We start from the raw sequence: 24140 nt of genomic DNA, 5'->3' as shown, positions 1-24140 counted from the left end.
TAATGTTCAACTTCTCTGTCAAGTGTTAGGTCAAAAATATGGTCAGCTTTGCAGGCTGGACCAGGTGTGATCTGTGAAAGTGCCAAGAGGACTATGAGGAAACTGGCTTTTCTTAAAAAACACAAGGTGATAAGGTTTGGGGATTTTATCATGTTCAACCTTGTCAAAGTGTCTGCTGAAATTCTCAAGATTCATAATTCTAGGGCATTTTGCTACCTTCCATTGCAAGATATTAATGGTAGCCTTCCTAAAGCTGTTTGTTCATTGTAGTCTTTGAGTAAATAAATGTTAGCTTTGGCTTTTCAGGTTAATGAAATCTAATAAAGGTGCTTTAATATAAACACCTTAGATTTCACATTTGCAGAACAGGTGAGCACAGTGCTTCTGTCTGCTTGTCTTGGATCATGAGGAGCAGGGAAAAAAGATGTGGGTTTTATATCTCTTCTAGAGAGCTTTGGGTGATGCAATGTATATCATGTATTTCACTCTCGAGATTGTGTATTGCCTGTTGGCAGTTAGAGGTAGGTCTTACATTACTCAGTTCATTCACTTAATTTCATAATGCTTTGTGCTCTTTGCTTCCTGTTTGTGGTGGAGTGTATGTCTCCTGCTACTTGCAGCTACCAGAAAGTATCTGATTTGTCTGGTTCTTTCCCTCTAATTCCTTGGAAAACCTGGTCCAGTTTATACCATGGCAGATGAAGTGTGCCGCATCATTCGGACTGCTGGGTCCCACAGGAGAGGCACGTGATTCGTCTTGGAGGCACAAGCTGTTGAATCCGGGAATGGTTAGACCTGGATATGCCTCCTGTGGGAGCCGTGGTGAGTGTGGACAGGAAGGATGAGGGCAGGGTAATGTTGAGGCACATTCCATCAGAAGGTGGTGTTGGTGGTTTCAGGCAGTCTTTTTTTATTTTTTTTTAAATAACCTGTCCTTGCTGTTGTGAATTAGAGGAAGGGAGAAAAAAATCTGTCCACTTCCTGAGCTGTAAAGAGGCCACTTGACTAATGGTGTGGCAATAACTGGAGGCCAGAGCTGGGTGGATCTCAATACTCCTCCCTCACGAAGCAGCAGAGGAGTTTGGTCATCTGAATTGTGGCAATGGCCCTGGGGCTGACAGGAGGATTACTACAGCACTATTCTTGCTTTCTAGAAAGCTTACCTCATTCTTCTTTACAAATTTCAGAGATAGTTGACGTGTTTTTTCTTACGTGGTATGAGCGCTTCCAAACCTGCTAGAGCTGGTCCCCGCTGCTGCTGAGTCCCTGGTGAAGTCTGCTGCTGGAAACAAACTGGGATGGGGGAAAATGTCATTAGTGCAGAACTGTGCAGAGGCTTTTAGGATTGAGATAACGAAGTTTCTAAACAGGAGGAATAATTGAAACTGCTGTAGTTCCACTTTGCTTACTCCAGCAAGATTTTGTCAGTGGGTTCTCAGTTATTTGTTGATTTCTGCATAATAGACTGAAAAAAGGAGCAGAATGAATGGGACATCAATAAAGGTTAGATTTTTTTGCCTTTTTTTTTTTTTTTTTTTTTTTTTTTTAGGTGCCAGCACTCTTGAAGTTACATTGTCTCAAAAAGAAGTCTTTGGATATGGCCATAATTGGAAAAAGCTGTATAAAATTTGGGGGTTTTTAAAGGACCTATAAGGAACTCCTATAGAAAATAAGCACTGGTAACTTCACTTTTTATTATTAGGTGGCTTGATCATAGATACCTTTATAAAATAGAAGTGCATTCAATACGCAAAATATCTGAGAGTGCTGAAGTAGAAAGGTCTGAAATTCTGTGGACATTTCTGTGCAGGATGCAGAGCTTTTAACATGTCCCTTCTGTCAGCAGTACAAAGAGGAATCAAGCAAATGCAAAACATCTGAGTGATAGTCCCTTGTATATGCTGCCAGTAGTAAAGGGAAACGAAAACTAGAAGCCTCTCTAGTTCATCCGGTGTGAATTGAGCATATGGTTATGGCTTTTGTCAAGGCGGTACTCCTAGCTCAGATCAAGTCCTATTGCCGTGTCTAGTTCCGGTGAAAAGTTACTTTTATGAGTAGGGGTTTAGGTTGAGGGAGCTGGGCTTATTTGCTTGGATGAAAAGTAGGCAAGGGACAGTCCAGTAGCTGTTACGGCTACTGGAGGATGATTATGAAAATAATAGGACCAAACTCTACTTGGTAGTGCCAGGTGACACAAGGGACAGTGACAACCAATTGTTTCTTTGGAGATTCAGGTTGGATGTTGGGAAAATCTTGTTACTAGGAGAGTAGTGCAGCACACCAGCAGGTCATTCAGAGGAGCAAGTATCTGCTCTCTGAGCTTCTCAGGACTCACCAAGGCAAAGCCATGCTGACCCAGTCTGCTTTTGATGATAGTTTTCTTTTGAGTCAGAAGCTGCACTAGGTAAGAAACCCTCTGAGGTTTCTTACAATCAAATTTTCTAGGAGAACTCCTCCCCTGCTTCTCAAGTGAAGGAATTTTTAGACAACTTTGGACTAAGCTGACCAGCTACTGAGGGATCTGTGGTGGTAAACTTACTTTAATGACCTCAGTACAGCTTTTGTAGTTCATACAGTAATGTTTCAGTACTATACTGAGATTAGTTTTGTTAACCTAAGCATTTATGACTTGAGGATCAGAAGAGTATTTTTGTCAACAGGTTTCTTTTGCTCTCACCTGTCTCTGAAGGAAGGGACAGAACTCTTTGATGGTGAATACAATCCTGCCCAAACAGGCAAACCTCTCCTCATGGGTCTGCTGAAGATAGTTTCAGAGAATGAGGTGGCATTGTAGTTGCCAAAAGGACAGGTGGTCTGCAGTGAAATTTAGCTTAAAATCTTAAGTTCATAAGACTATACACCCCACAGCAAAAGATCTGTGTAATCTTCATCTTGTACTTTTTCTCTACAGACCCCTTTGCTTAGTAGTACTACCTTTAAGTAAGCCAAAGGTAGCAGACAGGATATCTTCTAATCTTATATTGGCTCCACTAATATGTATTAGTGGTCGTATTTTGTCCTTCTTAGAGCTGATATGAGGGGGAACAGCCAAATGAATGGTTTTGTCAATTTATAACAGTGTTTTTTTGAGAGAGAGAGAGGAAAAGGACAATCGTACAAAAATACAGAATAGGTGAAGTATCTGTGTTAGAAAGCTGGATGCTATCCCCTTACAGACATTTCCCTACAAATAAACTCTCCATTCCATCTGTGGATCTCTGGTGAATGAAGTCCTGTATGCATTTTGATTTTTGAGGCATTCTTTCTGTAATTTACTTCATTTTTCTGGTGGTGGGATTAAATATTGACATGTGCTACTTGAAACATGCTGTTTTCAGAGGTCGTGCTTTTGGATGCCATTTTATCCCACACAGTGCTTCTGCTAGAGGACCTTGTTTCTTGCCCTGCATTACTCATACTTGTTTGCTTACTTTTTTCTGTGTGAAAACAATTCTTGTTTCTCTTTGTGTTTACAGCTACTTATTTCTTGGTTTCTGTTGCATGGCATTTGGGAAAAATGAAGGCTCATGTTCATGTATATAGTATTATGTGGCGGAGTAATTAGGCAAAGATCCACATGTAAAGTTTAAAAGCATTATACAACAAAGTGTTCCTGACACTTCACAATAATCAGAGAACAAGCTGAAACAAAGCAACCTCTTTTGAGGTGCAAATGGAAATTTGGTGCAAAACTCATGTCTGAATGCATCTAAATCTGATGTTTAAAGAAAAGCTTCCCTAAGTGAACATAAACTCATAGACTTCACAAAACAGAGCTGCCTGTTAACCAAAAGACTAGTTGCTTGCCAACAGTTCACTTGGCATAGCTTTCTCCTACCTGTCATCCATACTTCACAGAAAGAAATAAAACCCTGTACTTACATACTCCAGGCCCTCTCTTCTTGCCAAAGTAATGCTTTTTTAATTATATAGAGTCTTCTGCTCTTACATGTGTGGGTTATTAATTGCTGTAAAAGGCTGAGGGATTGAATGCTGCTCTTACTGATTTTAAAAAACAAAAATTATCCAATTGGCTTTCATTTTCTGTGAAGTTTCCTGGAGCCTAGTTTCTCTGCTTACAGTGGAGATTGCTTGCTGATTTTGCTGCATGCCCCTGGGCATCTACCCTACAGTCTCAGGCTGTTAAGAGGCAGCTTGTAGGGAAATGGGAGGTAGCATCACCTGTTAAATAGTGATGGATTGTTTTACACCTGTATTGCAGTAGTGTGCAAAAACAATACCATAATTTTAATGAATTAGAGCAAGTTATTTTGAATTATTTTTGTGCTAATTGAAGATGGGAAAATTCTTAATGTAGCTTACTTTCAGTGGCATTTTTTCCCTTTGGATTTATAATGGGGTAATAAAATAGAGCTTTTGATTTAAAGGATAATTAGAGAGTTCTCATTGCATCACTTGTTTGAAGATATATTATTTTGAGCCATTGCTTGAATTATATGCAGGATTTAAAATATATTTGAGGCTGATAACTGAGTCTTTGTAGATTTCAAAAATACTAGGTTTACATGCAGAAAACTTACTTGGAACGCATGTCTTGTATAGTCACATGAAGTATTAGTTTTGGTCATTTAGGAACTTCTTGGAGGACAAATCTTGCTCCTGTCTTCCCAGCAGCTTGGAAATCCCCAAGATAAGGGGCAGAAGTTTAGTATGTGCATCCTCCACTACGCTCCTTGAAACACGAGGGTTTTCCTATGCCCACGTGACTTTGTGGCTGAGGTTAGTAGGTTTTATGAAAAGGTGATTTATCAAATGGTTTCCTCCTGTTGTGGGTTTCAATAGGAACTACTCCAAATCTGAGGCTAGAACAATGGGTATGGAGGAAATTAGTCATGGAGGGGTCTGAGGAGGAAGGAGCATGTTTTTATCAGCGATGGAAGAACTTCCCAGTACATGGGGGTCTCACTAAAGATGATTTATGCACCAGTGGGTAGTGCTGGATTACGCCTTCACATTGTTCCCAATTGAGTATTAAAGACATAAAGGTACAGCACTTGCTTTCTTCTTAATTTGACACATTTGGGAAGTATTCTTCCTAACCACATGAATTCAAAATAAGCCTATGAAGGCTTAAGCATGTGGTGTTTATTTTAGCCGAAGTCAGAGACTTGTGAGGCTTCCATTAGGTAAGTCCCTGGCTGTGGTAGATATTGTACAAACTAGAGGGACATGAAGTCAGTAAGCAGAGAGAGATTTATCTTGCATTTATGATATATGTGGCTGGCTTAAATAGTGCTTGTACTTTCACCCTGTGATTCCTTGTGATTCATAAAACATATTTTGGTAGGGTTCAGCAGCTGATGGTAAAGGGTTTCTGTTTTGTATGTAACCTTTTTACATTCTGCTGGAAGATTTGGGAAGACTTATTCTGATAGGAATATTTCCGAGGAAATGGTTGCGTTTTTGGATGGCTACAGGTATCTACATATATGGCATATAAATGGCACTAGATAATTTTATATCTGGGATGTCTGTATGGGGCTGGCAAATATAAGACATACCAGTAACCCAGTCCTTCCACCAATGGCTACTGAAGGCCAACAGAAATTCCCTAGGACATCTAGAAGAAAGTAGATATCTGGGTTTGGATGATTAAAATTTAAATTTTAATGTTATAATACTTCTGTGATTTGGTATTTCAGATGAGAAAACTGGAAACAGCTTTTTTTTTCAGCTGTCATGAAGAAAAACAGAATCACTTCCCTGAAAAAACTTTTGCATAAGTCAGTGTTCTAAGAGTAAGGCAATGTAGGTGGTTTGCCAATTTATTTTTCTGAGCTGATTATTTTGCCAGTTTATAGTATCTGCCTTATAGAGTCAGCAAGATAATGGTTGTTTTACCAACCTTCCCTCTCCCCAAAAATGTCACCCTCCAAAAAAGAAAATCCAGAGGAGAATCCCAGTTCAACTCTTCTTAGGTTAATTTGGTGTCAATCAGTTGTTCAGAGGAGGAAAGCGTGAGTGAGTGCAAAGATTGCTGTTCAGTCAGGGGGAAAAAAAAAAACCTGGAACATATTCAGCATAGCTTAGAGAACAAGCTTATGTAGCTTATATAGCAACATAGCTGGAACATGCTTATGGCAAGCTGAGGATTTACACCAAGCTGTAACTGTACATTGTCAAAATACAGGTGTCCTTTAGCTCTATGCTAATGTCTTTAGTTATTTGAACTGAATTTGAAAATCAAAGGTGCTTTCCAGTGTATGTAACTAAAATATCTAAATATTTATGTTCATAATAAGGCTTCTTCTGTAGCAAGAGTTCATCTCCTACATGTTTAATGAAGGACACGATAGAAGAAGCCTAAGGGTGACCATCTCAGGTAACCAATGCAGAAGCACAGATGCTTTTAGGATATGATGAAATCTCTTAGAATAGCTACTTTGGGATAGGATGAATCATAGCCCACAAATGCCTATTTCTCTTCAGCGACTATAAAGAGAGAGGGGGAGTAGAGTGACTCAGTGAAATGTGGTTGTTTATATTTGGTGAAATATATTTCAAGCTAAGTGCATAAGGCTACAATCCAGAGGCAGCTCAGCTCTCCATGGCACCTGGTGCATGTGTCTCAAACATTCAGCTACAAAAGCCTGGTTGGAGTGAACTGCAGTTCTCTTCTGGCTGATGCCTTCATCATCCTTCCCAACTGGAACCACCCTCTAGAGGAATGGTGCACATGTACTTAGTTTTCATCCCGATGGGGAATTGGTGTCATCCTAAAATAAAGTCAGGATGCAGGCTGGATGTGTGCCTGAACCCATGTGTTTGGATCTCACATTTTAGACATGGCTTAAACTCCTTGTGCAAGCAGTGGAAGGAGAAGGAGCATTTGGAAGGCCTCCAGAAGCCACCTTAATTTTGGTAAGATTGATTCCTAACATGTAACTTAAATATGTGCTTGCTTCTGTGGAGTGTTTTCATTTTATATTTTTCTCAGCATATATGATGAAAATAGAATAATCTGTTTTCCTGTCTGTCCGCAGACAATCTCCAGGTTAGGGAGATGTTGGGATGTCTGGGTGGTGGGAAGCTAAAACAGTTGAAAAGCCAGACTTAAAGTTCTTGCGATAAGCCTATTTTTAAAACAAAAATCAGACTTGTCCTTTCAGAACCTGTTCCCAGTTAGTAACTTGGAATTTTGATATTACTCTTTAAATTTTTAACTTAATAATTATTTCCACCATCACTTCAGCCCCAATATAGAGATTGAGGTATTTTGCAAAAGCTGGCATCAGTGGTATTATGCATGAGTGCCTAGTTTTAAAATCTTGGCAGCTGCTTTGACTTTTCTTTATGCTGTCATTCAGACCATAGCTACCAAAGCTGAATTTTGCTCGTAGTAACAGTTGTGGGAAGTTACTAAGGGAAGAGTCTATTACTGACACAGGAAATAGTTTTGCAGTTCTTTTTGTCATTGCCAAACTTATCAAAATGTCAGTGTTGCCATAGGTCATCTAGGCATAGCTCAAAATCGTCTATCTGCTGCAGAGTGTCACAAATTGCTTGGTGACTTCAGTGCTAGTGTTACATATGTTCCACCCTTCTTGCAAAACTCCCTTTAAATTGAGAAGTTTTGTTGTTTCTGGAATTAGACCTAATTACTGTGATTTGAGAGTAAGGAAGGGAAAACAACCGTGTGGGTTTTGCATTTTTCAGTTCTCCTCTTTATTACTTACAAGGTAGTCCACTTTTCTCCAAAAGTTGTATCAGGACCATTCAGAAAATTGTGTACAATAGTCACTGTTAGAAGCATTTTTCCCTTGATTCATTAATAACAGGAGCATATCAGTCAGAGCAGATGGCATTTTCTGAGTTGGAATTTACCTCTGTTATTCTTTGTTGAGTTTGACATCTGAATTTCTCAGCTTCTCTAAGATTATGTTGTTTTACAGTTAAATATATAATATGGTTGTATAAATCAGACTGAAAATTGAAATTCTGGCCTTTTTCTTAACTGATGTGAAAAATCAATGGGTATATGGGCACATTTATATTTGAGAACTACTTACTCCTCAATGTACAGAGCAATTAATTTTAAAAATCTCTTTTTTTGCAGTCCATGAAGTCATGCCTTACTATATGTACTACTCAGGTGCCATTTTTGAGAAAGCGTATATTTTGTCTTGAACTTTTTGATGGGTCTTAGCTAAAGGGTTCACAAATGGGATGTGATATATTTTCAGCACACCCAATTGAGTTGGGGGTGTTCTGACCCTTTGGCAGGGGAGGACCTATAACATAATAACCCACATGAGGATCTGGGTGGGTATGTGGCTACTAGGTTTGTGTTTGTGATTCAAGAGTCCTAGGAATGCCATCCGGAAGCCTTCCAGCCCTGTTTGACTGCCGTTAAAGCTCTGCAGTGGTTCAAGACTGGTGTGTGCACTGTGGAGCAGTGGCACTTGAAATCGGGCTGTGCAGGCAGTGCTGAGCCGGTGCCTTTTCAGGGGGTGTGTTAGTGACTTGTCTTGGGTTTGTGGCAGGGAAGGGTTGAGGTAACTTGCAAGTTTCCTCCCTCTTGTGGAGCAGACTAATGGGCCACAGAAGCTCTCGGCAGGTGTTGTGGTATGAATGTGCATGTGCTGTGTGGAGAGGGGGCTGACTCTTGGTGACTGGTGCTGCCTGTGCTTCTTATTCCCCCTTGTCTGGCAGGGGCACCATCTTCTTCTGTGTTGTAACCTGCTCGACTAGACCAGCCAGGCTCTGGCTCTTGCATCTCTTCCTCCCTTTCCCTCTCATCGCTCTCCCCTCTTCTGCCCAGCCTCATGCCATGTGTTGGCCCCCCTGACCTTTCTGACAGCCCCTCTGCAGTGCGCTCTCGAGGGCTTGTCTCACGCACGTCCGTGGGGCACCAGCCCAAGGGTCATGAGAGCAACAGGCGAGGTTGTCTTCCTGCTGTCAGCTCCAATGTCTGGTCTCTGGCAGATGGGAGCAGCAGTTACAGGGGAAATCCTGCTAATCTCCTGTAACCTGAGCCCATTACATGCTCAGTCGCACTGTAGGGCTGGTGCATTTCCAGCCACATAAGGACTGATGGCTGAAGGAATTGGATGCTCACTGCAGAACAGTTTCTGAGATTTGCGCTGTAGGGATCAGAAATAAAAATTAAAAAGATGCTGTGAGTCAGCTGAATATTAGCAGGTTTTAAAGCTTTGTCAAATAGGAAAATATTTTCATATGCATAGCAAAAAAGCCTAGCCTTGATCTGTTAAAAAAAACCCTCAAAAACAGTATCAAAAGAGCAAGGGATCAGCACTTCACCAAATTTCAAGGCTGCCCCAACATGGGCAGAGGAGCCAGAGTTCCCCAGTGAGTTACAAGAATGGCAAAGCAACATGTTTTTGTCTAGGCTATCTCAGAACTAGGCAGACTGTTTTGGCAGAAAAGTCAATAAATCTTGCAGCAGATGTCCAGCATGGAAAATTTTTAACAAGGGCAGCTCAAGTTTGGCAAAGTCAAAAGAATGTGGAAAATCCTGGCGAGATGCACCAAGCCATCTTAATAACGGGTGGAGTTACCACCCCTGTCCCCGGGGTCTCTCGAACTCACCAGAATCAACTGTTTGGTTTTTTTTGAGGAGGGTTGTTTTGGCTTTGGTTTTTTTTTTATATAGGGCAGAATAGAGAAGAATGGGGGGGGTGACTGAACAGAAAGTAAGGGTTGGCTGGCCTTCTGGAGCCTTCTTTGGCAGGAACACATTGCAGCCATGCCTGGAAGGGAAGGGTTTTCACAAAATGTGTGGGAGATGGTGGAGCCCAAAGGAGAGTTGCTGCTTGCTGGATAGAGGAATAATGGATTTTTGGGAAGCTGTGTTTATAATATGCAAAATAGTCCACAGGAAACAATGGGGCCTTGGGACAGAGCTGCCAGTGAATGAGAGCTTTGTTTTCCTCTTGTCTATTCATATTTCTAAACTTTTAGTGGCATTTTAAACACATTTTACACATTTTTTGTGTAATGGCTTGAATTGCCTAAACTGCTGCCGAAAGTATTGTTGCACAGCAGTCTTTATCCCTTTTTGGATAAAGATTGACTTTCAGTTTAAGCTCCTTTTTGTATTTTTCTTAATTGCAACTCTTGTTTAATAATCCTCGGCTGCTTTGTTCTCATGTTTTAAAACTTTAGAAAAATTAATAGGAAAACTGGTTGACAGCAGACCTTATGTACCAAGCATGTTGAGCTGGCCACAGCCTGACCTGAAAATGGCAACTGGTATCGTAGTCCTTATTCCAGAACCTTGATACAAATGAACATCAGTTGCAAGCTAATTGCATGAACTTCAGTTTAGATGCTGCTGATGGGATTTGTCTGCCATGGATGTGAATTAAAACACCATTGTGTTTTCATTGAGAGGCATCCCATACCTGCAGTCCCTAACAACCGGTCTGAAATAATCAAAAAGATGTTTTGGTTGTATTGCTGTTAGATGCCGACACTGCTCATAAGATTATGCAGTGTTAAAATGAGAGTATTACTGCCTGAATCGGAGTGTGTTTTGGCTGCATGTTAAAATAAAAGATAGATGGTTTGATTTATTATGGTGCATGTCTCACCTTTACAAACAAACGGCATCACTGCAGTTTTGCAGTTTCAGAAATGTTGTTTGTGCACGCGTTTACAATTAGCAAAAGCTTTGAAAATCCTTGTGCAAGAAATGGTGTAGCTGCTGTTGCAGTGGTGGGAAAAGGAGTTGTTTGCTTTTGCTGCGTATGTTATTTCATGGAGCTATCACTTTACCTCAGCAGTAAAACTCCTTCCCTGTGCGAGGGAAATTCCTGGTTCATCAGTATGGATGCATTGTTTTTACACATTAGAAGTGCTGTGTTGCTGTGTCAATCATCCCGTTAGGATCAGTTTAAGAGCAGTAGGGCTGACGAAGCTGGGTGTGATTGGCTGCCTTATGCTGGGAGGGCTCTGTGAGAAGGAAGGGCTGCAGTCTTTCAGCAACAAGAGTTTAGGCTGTGTCTTTGCTTCATCATCTGAGGAAAAATCCCCAGATAAGTCACAAGGCTTTCTGAGAAAAAAAGCCAAAACAGGCTGCTCATCATTTCGTGTGAGAATTAGTTACCATGATGCGATGGGAAAGATATGGCTGTTTGTTTATATCAGATGTTCCTGTTCACGTTGGGAATGTGTCGAATAGACAGGGCTAAACAAGGTAGGAGGATTGTTGTCTTTTATCGAATGTTTCAAGAGTTTGCTGCAGTATACTGCATACTGTACGTGTTGCTTGGGGGAGTCAGGGAAACACTGTTTCCCCCGTGAATAGATGCTGTTTGGGCAAAATAGGTGGATTTTACGGTAACTTGTTTTCAAAGGCTATTAATTTCCAGTGTAAATAGCTCTCTTCAGAAATAGAACATGAGTATATGCATATTAAAACAAGTAAAAAAAGAAATAGGTCAGTGTGTTTCAGAAGTGCTGCTACCCTAATTGGATTTTTAGCTGGGTTGTTGTCTGGAAGTGCAGCCTAGCTTTAAGAAGGAGAAGGAGTCACCCTGGAAATCTGTGAAGTTTATAGCAGCTATGTTTGAAGATTTAGGTGAATTAGACTGGCTGATCTAAATAATTCCCTATCGGAAGCTTTAATTAAAGCCAAGACTGCCTGTTTTAGATTTGTAGGAGTGTATGAGATTACAGTATTTTACCCTGTTATAAAAGTACGGGTGTTTTTGACTGTGCTGTGATTCCTTGTGCTCTTCAAGGAAAGCCAGGGGAATTTTTCATATTGTAGTTTAGCATATTGTAGTTTATTGTAGAAAGCTGCCCTTTCCGGGTCTTTGTCTTGGCAGCAAAACAGAACCTGTACATGAAAACAAGGAAAACAAGGTTGATATTATGTGCTGCAATTATCTGATCTTTATACATTTTTAATGAGAGAACACACAGCTAGCAGAATAATTTAATGAGCAGGCTGGCTTTTAGAGCAATGATTTCACTGTACTAAGGCACATCAACTTTCTTCTAGAGGAGGAGCCTCAGGAAGGAATGGAGAATATTTATGTTAAATGCTCTAGAGAGAAGGAAGAGATATTTAGGCAGAAGTCTGTAACACTCCGGAAGAATAGAGTAGTTTTTAGTTGTTATTATTATTTGTTAGATAGGAAGCAAACTTTACCATCATGTTGCAGGAGGGCTCTGAGAACATTTCCTCATCCTGTGATATGCTGAAGCCTCTTCAGCTTTCTCAGACTGCCATATGTATTGATGGTGCTCAGTACTTTTCAGGATGTCACTCATGGATGACCTGATTTAACATGCTGACTTCATTTGTGTTATAGCAGCATCATTTATATGTACAGTATATAATATAGTTGGGTTTTTTAAATTTTTTCCCCTAAGATTAGCATTTAGTGAGACAGCAAGAATATGTTGTCTTCTTACTTATCCTGTAGTAGCTATGTTCACTGCATATAGATACTTACATTCAGATAGGATGTTGATAGAAAAAATAAGTGTATGTACTGAGGAAGATCAATCTCTTAAAGAGAAATCAGGTAGAAGAACCTTTTTCTGCCTAAGAAAACCTTTTCAGTGATGTAATTTTGGGGGGAAAGTTTCAAGATTTCCTTTATCCTAGGAATGAGCTACACTAGTTTGAATAGTATTGCAGCAAGTAGGCCCTCCTAGACCAACTGTCCATCGCCCCTCCCATTTTCAAGGAGAAGTACAGGACATGTACTCAGAACTCTTGATGTCACCTCCCAGTTCCTCACAGCTGACTCTGCTCAGAGGAGGTTGATACGACTTCCCTGCTCCCTGGCCAAGTACTTGCTGGAGACCTGTGGCTGGGTTGTTGACACATACTCAGGTCATGAGCCGGTTATTTTTGAATGCTACAGTCTTCCATGTAAAATCAACCTTGTCTCTTCTGAGAATTTCAAGCTCTGCTAACAGATGAAACACATGTAGAGTGTTATTATTACAAATCCATAGGGTATGGATATGTATGTTTAACTCTCTATCACTATTGATGCTTAAATATGTTGTTTGTGTGTAGACTGTGTTAAGCATATGAGGCAAAGACTGATAATCGGAAGCAAGTAAAGTAAGCTTTTTCAAGCTATAAAATATGAGACGAGTATTTAGTTTTTGCAAGTAAAGCTATTTTCCTGCACAGCTTTCAGAAAAAACTTTTCGGTCTCCTGTTTTGAGACAGTCTCTTACTTTCAGGTAATTTCAGGGTCTGGTTTCCATACCTTGATGATCATAATATATAGAATTATCCTTGTTATGCCTGACTACCAGAGTGAAAATTTGCATTCATCCCTTAGTCAAGTAGTTTGTGTCAAACTACTGACAGACAATCAAATGACAAAAGGATTTAAAAAATTATTTCCTGGTCAAGGTGCATATATGCTACTACTTTATATGGTTAGGTAAATGAACCTTCATCTTGGAGAGTAGAGGTGATACTAAATATTCTGTATTTACATTTATTATGTAAACAGTTGGTATTAAAAGTATTTTGGACCAGATTCTGGTGCCGCTTTTCATTTAGTAGTATCTTTTCTGCTTAATTGCTCTGTGTATTTCATCAGCGCTATTAGTGTGGTAACCTTACAGTGTGCAGTTTGTCTGTTTTCAAGGAATAATTACTTTGTTTAGAATTACTCTCTTTATTTTCCTAAGGTAGAATTTTCTAATGAGTTAGAGGTCCTGAAGTACAGTGCTTGACAATAGGGCATTTTTAAAGGCAAATCAACTTCTTCATTTGTAAGTGTACATTTTACAGAAATGTGAGATAATTGTGTGCCATCATTTTTAATTTTTTTTTTCTGAGCAAGAAAAATGCCTCTTAATGTTGCGTGGGATTTCAGGCACTCGGGTATCACCTCTGCTGTGAATGAATCTTCTTCCCTGTTGCTCAGAAGTATGTCAAAAATAATGTGTACTAGGTTTATTTGTAAAAGCTCTGTGAAATGTTCAGTTTTTATAATATTAAGAGATGAGAAAAAGACTTAGTGTTTAATTGAAATTACTTATTAATTATTTTGCATAAAGTTTTAACACATTGCTAATATTTAAATTTTATACGATAGCTATTAGAGATACCGTGCTTCCTAATGTTACTAGAAATTTCTGACTTCAAGGATTGTTTTTTCTTTTCCGGGGAAGAAACACTTTTTTTAAAGTCAGATTATTTTTTCCCTCTTTTTATGAATATGGCCAATACAAAAGTTTAGCAAAAGAGAACTAAATCACTTGTTTTAAAATTTGATAGTCTGTATTTTCTTTTGATGGTGAAGCTAATTTGAAATGTGTAATACAATGTATTATGGTTAACTAATGTGCACCATTGCTATGTAACTGGTCTGTAAACAGGCTGGAATTATAGCCTGAGGAAAATAAAACTCATTTCAAGAGTGCCAGTGCTGAAAACTAGTTCAAATAATAGCAGTATTAACTGTTTGACTAATTAAACTAATCTCCTTATACATTATTAGCAAATGCAGTGACAGTTGTTGGTTATTGATATACAGAGTCTTCTTTTTAAAAAGCCTTCTTTTAAAACCAAACTTTCTGGCTCTATTTGGAGTAGAGGGTGCATGAGGAGAAAGAAGTTATGTAGCCCCTTTCTAGAATCTGCCAATGTCTTAATCGCCACAATTTTTTATTATTCTTTTGTAACGGGGCCGTTAAAACACCGAGCTCTCTCTCCGATAATGCTGGCGATGTCAAGTTCTTAGTTCAGTATTTCGGGCATGCTAAAAAAGGAAAAGTCTGGGGCTGTGAAGATTGAAGAGCATACCTAACAGGGGATTGTATGCAAAATCCTTATAACTAACACAAAGAAATACTAATTATGTAGGGACTCTTTGTGCTAGTGATGATTACTAAAGCTGTTGAGAACTGCCAGTGTGCAGTTCGCTGCTTCTGCAGAAGACTTGTCAGATTCCTGGAGTCGTAAGTCTGGCAAAGGACCCGGTGGGCTTGTGATACCTGAAACTTTGCCAGTTAGAAGAGCTCAGCTGTAAACAAATTGATAAACACAGAGGTTCACACTCTTCTTAGTATTTTCTTTTTTTCTTTCTTTTTTTTCTCCCTCCTTTTTCATCCCTAGATATATGTCCACAAATACATACAGACATACATAATATACACACACACTCATAAAAATATAATTTTCCATCTTCTTGATTTTTGTACTACAGAAACAATAGCTAATAAAGACAGTGGGAGGGATTAAGTGATACAGTTGTTGCATAAAGAAGTGGATTAAGAAATAGGAGCAGATGGTTCATATCAGACTCTATTAATTTTTTCATTTTAGATCAATGATTTTTTTTCATGAGTTTCTGAGTGGATGATAAACATTTTGGGAAGATCTGGGTATCATGCATTGCTGAACTCATAAATAGAGACAAGGTCAGTCTGGAGGTTCATGAGCTGTAAAATCTTCTCTCCTGCAGGGAGTACAGCACCTCTGACAGTCGGCAGAATCAGAGAGTACAAGTAAGGAAAAATGCAGAAATGTTTTCCCATGGCAGTTTTATGGAAGGAGAAAGCTAGGATTTGGTTAGAAATGCCTTTTTCTTTTTTTTTTGGTGGGAATTCTGAAGGCAACTTTTCAGTATGTTTTTTGTGTATGATCACTTTACAGAGGCCTGGCAAATAATTTTTTGGTTTATTAACCCTCTAGTGTTCTCTCCTGTCCAGACTGAATACTTTTTAACTTGAGTTTCTGAGGAATTTTGTGCTCTTTTTTTGTTTTTTATTCCCCTAATGCTCTGTTATATATGCTTCAGGTATGCTGAATGGCTCAGTCCCCCAGCCCCTAGTTCTCACAATCTGTCATGATTTTTGCACTTTATGGGTATCATGGGCAGTGTTTTGAACTTAGTCTAAAACTAACCTACAATTTCCAAGTGACAAGATTTCCATTATTTTCCATTACTCAGAAGGATGGTGTTTCAATGCTGGGTTTCAGCATGTCAGGCTTGTGCCTTCACAGTCTTCTTTGGCAGCTCTCTGTGGGACACTCCTGCTAATGTCGAGGTGGGGAAAGTGGCTGTCTTGTAGGACAGCAAAGCCCTGTTTTAGTCCATTTTTATCTTTTTTGCCTATTTCCTTCCACTTTTCAGACTGTCTGCAGTGCTGTTATCAGCAGCTAAATGCATATTTCAAGCCTAGAGCTGCATTGGTTTGTCAGCAGACCCCTCTGGCTGTGCCCCTGGCAGGACAGGCGGGCTTGCTGCTGGCAGGACTATACCTCTGTACCCAGTTAATGATTCAGGACTTCAGTACTGCCTCGCTCTTATTTACTTAAAAGGCTGTGATAACACATAGGGGATTTCTCTGATGGCTGTGTTCACCTGTGGCACAGCATCCCCTCTGCAGCCTCTCTCTGCCGTGAGAAGACCAACGCCAGCTTTCCCACCTTCATCTCCTCACCCTGTAGCCAAAAAGTGGTGTGGCCTGGGGCACCTTCTCCAGCTGGCAGGAGGCTTTTGCAGAGGAGGACGTCGGTGCGTGGGCTGCTGGTGCTGGGGATTGCAGTGCTGCAGTCCTTATTGGCATGCTGAACATGCTCTGGCGGCACGGCGCGCCGCTGCCCTGGAGTCTAGTGCTTGTCTTTAAAAACTTTTTTGCTTCGTGTGTATTTTTTTTACAATTCCCTTGTGCATTTTAGTTGCCCTCTGCTAATGCTGGGAAACACTTTGGGGATGGATTGCTTTATTGCCATAATTTTAAGGGAGTTTGGGTGGTGGCTAAAAACTCTTAAGATTTTCTCTGTCACATTGGAGAAGGCATGAAAGGCTTGGAAAGTGGCCCCACTGACGTGTTTATAAAGCCAGTGCACTTTCCACTTCCCCCCCCCCCCTTTTTTTTTAAAGAGCTCATTTAATGCTCAGGACTGTGCAGTGAGGCCACTTTCAAAGGCTTTAGTATCCACAGTAGCAGCTCTTTGAAGTGGAAACGCCAGCGGGGAACAAGCCTTCAGCTTAATCCTTGGTGTAAAAGGTCCTAAGTTGTAAGAAGCCACGACATCCCTCTTGGTGGGAGGAGCTGGAGAGCAATACCTGGAACTGAATCTGTATCCTGGACCTGGACCTCATCCGCAGAGCTGGAAGTGGTTGGACACTTCTGTGGGGCACGAGGGATGCAGTCCCTCTCATCTCTCTTGGTTTTTCACTCTGGTTCTGTCCCAGGTTCTTTCCACAGTTTCTTGAGGATGAGGACACAGCTGAAAGGTGAGAGAGTAGGGCTGGAGAGCAAATGTATTTGTGCTTGGGTTTGTTTGCTCTCTCAAGGTGGTAAATCTTTCCTCTGGAGTGCAGAGCCAGTGGCACAGTCCATCTGCCAGTCCTTGTGGGTGTGTGTCTGTCCAGTTAGGTTGGTGGCTTCATGGTGACCCCAGGTGCCTGTCTCCCTTTTGGCACAAGGAGGGTGAAGGAGATAGTGCATTTTGATCACCAGTGACTCATTTAAGTGCCCAAAAGCTAGGTGGGATGAGTCTGTCATCTCTGAAATCCATTTGTTTGAAATAGGAGATGAAAGTGTTGAGTTTCTTGCGGTAGGGCTTGAGGATCACTATGTCCCTGTGGATTTGTAGCCAGTCTTGGTTACAGAGCTAGGCCTCTTGTAAGGAGCTGTCATCCAAAAATGAAAAAGGCAGAAAGATAAGCTGAAGACACCAGTGCCTTGGACTGGCACATGGCTTGAGCTACCAGGGGTGAGAAGCTTTTTGAGGAGGGCTTTCCTTCCCGACTGTAGTAGCCATTGTTGATTCTGAGGACTATTTAAATAATCTGATTTTTAAGTGAAAAGCTATTTTTAAACTTGTTGGTATTTTTGACCTTCAGCACATCACCTGGCATTTAACTTCACCCTTGTGCTGTTTGCTGTGTGCAAAAATAGTTGTCTTTTCCATGGCACTGGTAAATGACTGAGCATTCTCTGCCTCCTAGTCAAAATCTGGTGGTCCTCATCATCAGTCTATATGAATTTCGTATTCTTTCTGTTGTCAAAAGCCTTGCTGTTGCCTCTTTTTACATGTAAGCCTTTCCACAGTGCTGATGATGCTGTTACTGTTCTTTCACTCTTTCATCATTCCAGAGTTACATGCTCCATGACTATACACAGTAGTTTAATTCTTTTTTGTTTTCCTTTGATAGTGCAAAATGTTCTGCTTGTTTTATACTCCATCAGCTGCTGAATATTTTGCAGAAGTCTTTGTTGAATTGCCTGTAATGTCCACATGATCTTTCCTCTGTAGCAGTGTCTTGTTGGAACCTAGTGCTGTGTGTTTACTATTCATTATTTGTCTGTTTTTGTCCTCATCTGCATTATTTTTCCTATCTTTATGTTAAACTGATGTCATCTTATCACCCAGTGAACTCATTATCATGAGATCCTTTTGTAACTCTTCACAGTTGGCTTCAGGTATGACTTTGCAAAAATTTTACGTTAACTGCAAACTCTCTTATTGTTTATGGGTATTGTTGCAAAGCAGAGAAAGAAACCCTTTTGGCAAACCTAATTATGAAAATTACAGTATATTATTAGAAGTAAAACATGATATTTAATCTTGTAAGTTTGTTGCAAACTTCTGCTCTGACTTTAGTCTTCATACTGTCTGCAAATGCTTAGCACTTTAACTGCTCTTTTAAATTAAACTTCTTTTAACGTCCATAAGGCCTAAGTCATCATGATAACTGGGTTCCACAAAAATCATCAGGTTACAAAGATGAGATGATTCATTTGCTTTCATTTTTCTTAATTTGAGCTTTTAGAATTTGTATTTCCTAGCTCTTCCCTACCATTGTCAGAATTGTACTCCTTAATAAAAACTGACAGTTGCTTGTAAACATACTTGTAGGTGATAAGGTTTTATGAAATGCACTTGATGTTTTCAGACGTCCAGTGAAATGAGAAAGAGAGCTGTGCTGCAGTAGGGTTCTGTAGTGGGTCCCTAAAATTGAAGATTCTTATAATAGGAATCAGTATGAGGTGATGGTGGCTTGGGGTTTTTTTGTTGTTGGTTTTTTTTTTTTTTTTTTCTTCAAGAGAAATGAAATTAAAACAGACTGATAGTAATATTCTGCTTTGGTGAAGTTAACCACCTGTATCTCACCCATCTGCGTCTCCAGTCACCATAACATCAGCATACTTCTGACTTAGGGGAAAGGTAAATGTGATGATTATAATCTTTTAAGTGCTTCACTGGAAGATAAAAATGATTTTCCTGAAATAGGACTTTAAAATTGGTGTAGGGGTTTCTACTTTTATGATTTCAAAATAGTATTTTGTTTTATTAGTGTGGCTATATTGATGCCAGTTTTGCAGTTAGGAAATTTAGGTTACATCATGCAGGATTATTCTTTAATTGTTTTCCTGATGGACTTTGTTCAACTGGTGCAAAAACATGGGACCTTAAATTGTGGATTTCCATTCAACTTTAGAGAACCATAATTAAATTTACAGCCCCCATTATGTAAATTGAGTGAACTTTTTCTGTAAGAAAGCATAGTGCTAGAATACCACTGCATCTTTGTTGTCTCTCTTTTCTGTCTTTTCAGGGTATAATTTTTTGGGGGTTAGGAGGCTTTTTCAATATTTTTTTGGTTTTTGGGGGGGGGGGGGGGATGGGTTTGGTTTGGTTTTTTTTTTTGGTTTTGTGGGGATTTTTTGTTTGTGGGGTGGGGGTTTTTTGGTGTTTTTTTTGTTGTTGTTTTGTTTTTGTTGTTTGTTTGTTGTGGTTTTGGTTGGTTGGTTGGTATTTTGTAGTGGACAATCCTGTTGAGTTGCTATAACGTGGTACCATGGTTGCTACTGTTTCAGGTGATGAGCAGAAGAACAAACGTGGAGAAGAGCCATTCAAGTAGGTTTTCAGGATTTCTAGAATCTATGAATTGTAATAAAGTGGATATCTCTGTGAAAGCCAAATATTGGTAGTGTAAACTTTGCAACCCGTAAAGCTGGAGAGGATTACTGGAGGGCATAACTTCGACTGAGAGCAAGGTGGTTCATTTATTTATTTTTTTATTTTGGTTTGGGTTTTATTTTCTGGTCTGGTTTGATTTTATGTCTCACCTGTTTTATCCTGGAAATGTTGTATGAAATGGAAGGAATTCCTACCAGGTGTCAGGGGCCAGAGTGTGCATAGGCGGAAGGTTAAAATCTCTTATCATTTATAAATCTTTAGTGAAATATTGCACTAAAATGAGGCACATTCAAAACACACATTTAAGTTATTTTTTAAAAGTTGTTTTTGGAATAGAAATGTGTGTAAGCATAACAGCAGCAGTCCACTTCTTATGTTTATATAGGTTTTTTTATCTCTGAGTGTTGTTAATGATGTTACTTACTTGACTGCATCCAATTTATTTTTTTCTTTTTCTGCAATTTATTCACTTTGTAACACAGAAATTTTGACATTGTATTTCAAATATAGTGTTGTATATTGAGGTGATATTTGTGCGTGGTTAAAGAAAGCTCTTGAATTACGATTTAACACAGAAGTTATGCAAGGCAATACATACTGTAAAGTGTATCTTTAAATATCCTTCTGGCACTAAACTTGAACTACAACAAATGAATTAAGCTTCTGAAAAGGACAAAAATGTCAAGACTTACTTTAACCAGTCCAAATTTTTCACTGCAATGTGAGCAGGAAACTGTCACTTGCCAAAAGCCAGTTGCTTGTGCTCAGTTGTCAGAAGTCTCCACTGCTTTGGAAGTGCTGGTGAATGCCAGGCTGTGCTTACCTCTTCTGCCATTCCCAGGAGGACGAAGAAATCTCTGCAGTCACAGGCAAGCAGAGATAGTAGAAAAAGGTCTGGAAAAGGGCTCTGTCAAACCATTTAGAGGAAATGTGTTCGGTTTTCACTGTAAAACATTGTAATTTGTTGTGTCAAAGGATGAAAACTCTTGATTTTTCAACGTTTTAAAGTCTTTTTATTCCTACTGCTCTCTTTTCACAATAAATAGCTGAGTGAAAATAGAGATTGTAATTTGAATATTGAGAAAATTTTTTTATTTAAGGTAGGGACATGCCTGGCTCTGGGACATAGACTAACACTTCCTAACCTGTCAGTATGGCTGCCTGAATCCATTCCCTTTTCAACTTTTAACCTAAGAGAAATTAAAACAAAGACTATATATTGAAGTTGCTTTTCAAAGATACTGGCTAGAGTTTTTTGTTGTGGTTTGAGGTTTTTTTCTTTACAGAAATCTGAATGTAGTTTATATCCCCTTTTTATTGTTATAGACAAATTAACTATACACATGGCAGAAAAATGAGTATAAACTCATCCAGTGCCCTTACTGTGGTCCAATAAACTTTCCACGTTTATTTCTGTGTAGCCTGTGTTTAAGTACTTTATCTCCTGTTAGTTATAAAGTAAAAAAAAAAAAAAAAAAAAAAAAAAGGTTATTTTCAAAAATGAAACTGAGTTGAAAAGTAACTTTCTTTAAGTGGCAATGGGTGGTGAGTTTTTGGACTGAGGGAGACATGTTACACAAATCAAAACAACAGATCAATATGACCCATTTTTATTGGGTCAATGCTTCTTAATTGGTGCTCAAGCAAAAAGTAAGGTCAGTAGCAGTACTGCACACCAAACCCAAAATTCGTCATCCTGGAGCTCAGGAAAAAAAAAGTGTTTACTTGGTAGGCAGTGTCTGCAGACAGTTATTGTGCACTCCTTCTAGTTGTAACTCCATTATTTGCCTCAGGATTACATAGAAGTATTCAAGATTTCCACAAAAACAGACATTCACCAGAAGTTGCCAGTCATATGAGAAAAGCTCTTCTTAGCTTCTCTGCCACCAGTTGCAAAAACAGTTTTAGAGGAAAAGTACTCTCTTTCTTGAACTTGTGATAACTATTTGACAACTGAATAGTGGTTCACTAAATGCAAATTAATTTTATTCCAGAAAGAATGATCTTTCATTGTGTATTGTCAAATGCAACACAGGTAGCCTTTGAAGTTTTAAATGCTGGTTTTGTGTAGGGTTTTTTGTTGTTTGTTTTTTCTTGTGGACAAATGCATGAATTTTGAAAATAAGTTTTCTTACTGCCATCTCCCCATGGAAAGTGATTAAATATTTTCTTTATTCACCTTGGAGGACCAAAGATAATCAGGCAGGAAGCCATCTCTGTTTACAACACAAAAAGGCAACCTACCTTCAAAAGAGACCAATAACCTGTTAAATACTGCCTTTTTTCTTCAAGGCCATGCCAAACCCCCCATTTCTGGTTTCTTCTTAACTGGGAAAGGTTTTTGAAAAAATAGCTTTTAGTGGGAGATTTCAGCTGCTCTCTGAATGCTAATATAAAAACACTATTTAAAAAAATACAAAAATAAATAATCTTTGAAGGTACTTGTTAACTATCTGCTATTCTATAGGTGACTTTAAAGTTAGGTTGCTGTTCCGTCTTTTTAACTGCTGTAAGATATGAAGTATTCTGGCATAGATGCCTGATCAGGCTTTGCAGTATGTCCTGTGAGATATTTAAGCAGTAAAGCACTTGCATATGTTCTGCTTCATGAGGACTTCTGTAGTTTTGGAAGTAAATAAAACTGGTATTGTGTGTTACGTGTGCATTGCTAATGGAGTGAAAGGGGAATTGAATCCTTGTGGTAAAATGGACTCTGATGAAGGCTTGCTTGGGCAACCGCTGAGTACTAAAGGCAATATTGAGGTTTTTCCTTTTCCCTGCAGAAAGCACTTTGCCATTGTGGTAAGTCACTTCTTCCAAAATACGTTTGAGATGCTTGTGAAATGCTTTGGGTCTGGCCTTGCTTAGGCTCCTCTAGGCAGACTTTCAGGTTTTCTTCTTTCTCTTTTGGATCGTTAAGAAAGATTCTTGCTTCTGGGAGTGTTCCTAGGGGATGCAGCTTGGGGTGCAGAGGAAGAGGTCTTGGTGTTTCTTACTCTTGTGGTAGGTTTTAAAAGTCTTTTTCCTCAAGCTCTAGTTTTGCTGGAGCTTTTAGTTTAATACATTCAGGGGTACTGATAGAACAACACAGATGCTCTTGAAGGGTTTTGTAATCAGTCATCTTACTCCCAGCTGCAAGTGTGGTTTTCACATTTTTGTGAATCTCCAAAGAAGTCCTGAAGTGCTTCTTTCTATAGCCATACTCCTCTCCTGAGAGCCTATACTTTTGTCAACAATTGTGAGAACCAGTCAGGCTTCTTCTTGGTATCCTACTTTTCATGCACATTATAAAGGACATTTCTGACAGAGCAGCATTTAAAAAGGGATTGAGGAAATCCATGGAAGAAAAATACAGCGAGACCTATTAAATACAAAGACATCAGTTACAGATTGTTGGGAGAAAATTCATGGAAATTATCACGCTCTGTGTGCCCTGGTTCTGCACTCTTCTGAAGACGTCTAGTATTAGCCATCGTTATAGGCTCCATTTTGGGCAAGAGGGACTCTTCAGCTCATCTGCTAAGGTCATCCTTGTGTGTGTTGTTATCCTGTACTCAGGTAAAAGGTGCAGAAAATGGCACAGGAATGCAGGTATTTTATCTCAGAACAGTGATGCTGCTTGAATTTTGTGTAGGAAGTCTGTTCAGCAGAATGGGTTTAGCACTTAAGAGGCAGTTGGAGTTAATAGCATTAGATAGTGCTCTTGCTGCCCTCAGGAGCTTGCTTTGGATGTGCCGTGCAGCTTCCTAGAGCTGGGTAATTTGCTGGAGTGTGTAATTAATAATGCTATTGGCAGTCTTAAAACATGCGCAGCTTGTGAATTCAACATGTCATTAATTTACATAGAGTCCTTGGTTTATTCAGACTTACCCTTGTCTTTCATTGCAAAGGGATGCTGTTTGTCACATAAACAAATGCCCCGGCAAGAGTTCTGCCGTCTTGACTTAGTGCAAAACTGGACTAGAGAAAATAGAAAATTGTCAACAGCCTGAACTCTTTTAGATTGTGCTCCTGTGTAACAGCATGTTATCGGTCCTTTGGCAGGTGAGAACAGTCATTTGATCATGTCAGTCTATAAAAATTTCGCAGTACATAAGCACACACTTTTCTATAAATATTTTACAGTCCTAAAAAACCATAAATACAATGCATGTCTGCAGCTGGGTGTGAGTGGAAGCTCCTGATGCACTGGGGTACCTTTTCTGGGGAATTGGGTTTGATTAATAGCTAT

At 39.4% G+C, this 24140-nt stretch overlaps 1 protein-coding gene across 7 annotated transcripts in view; it reads left to right on the top strand.

Moving 5' to 3' along the window:
* Window positions 1-24140, top strand: part of MBNL2 (muscleblind like splicing regulator 2) — a 107049-nt gene that overhangs the window by 5573 nt on the left and 77336 nt on the right. Inside the window, exons 2-3 of one of the 7 annotated variants that reach the window (XM_069008220.1) lie at window positions 6805-6882; window positions 19807-19846. The exons of 4 other annotated variants lie outside the window; for them this stretch is intronic. The gene's annotated coding sequence lies outside the window, so the exon portion shown is untranslated. Of the gene's footprint in view, window positions 1-6804; window positions 6883-10971; window positions 11180-19806; window positions 19847-24140 lie in introns of those variants that run through there. 2 more of the 7 variants (XM_069008225.1, XM_069008212.1) reach the window with 2 other exon arrangements.

The sequence above is a fragment of the Aphelocoma coerulescens genome, chromosome 1 (genome assembly GCF_041296385.1).
Source record: "Aphelocoma coerulescens isolate FSJ_1873_10779 chromosome 1, UR_Acoe_1.0, whole genome shotgun sequence".
Taxonomy (NCBI): Eukaryota; Metazoa; Chordata; class Aves; order Passeriformes; family Corvidae; genus Aphelocoma; species Aphelocoma coerulescens.
Note: the sequence above shows the minus strand (reverse complement) of the source record. Positions and strands in the feature narration are given on the sequence as shown.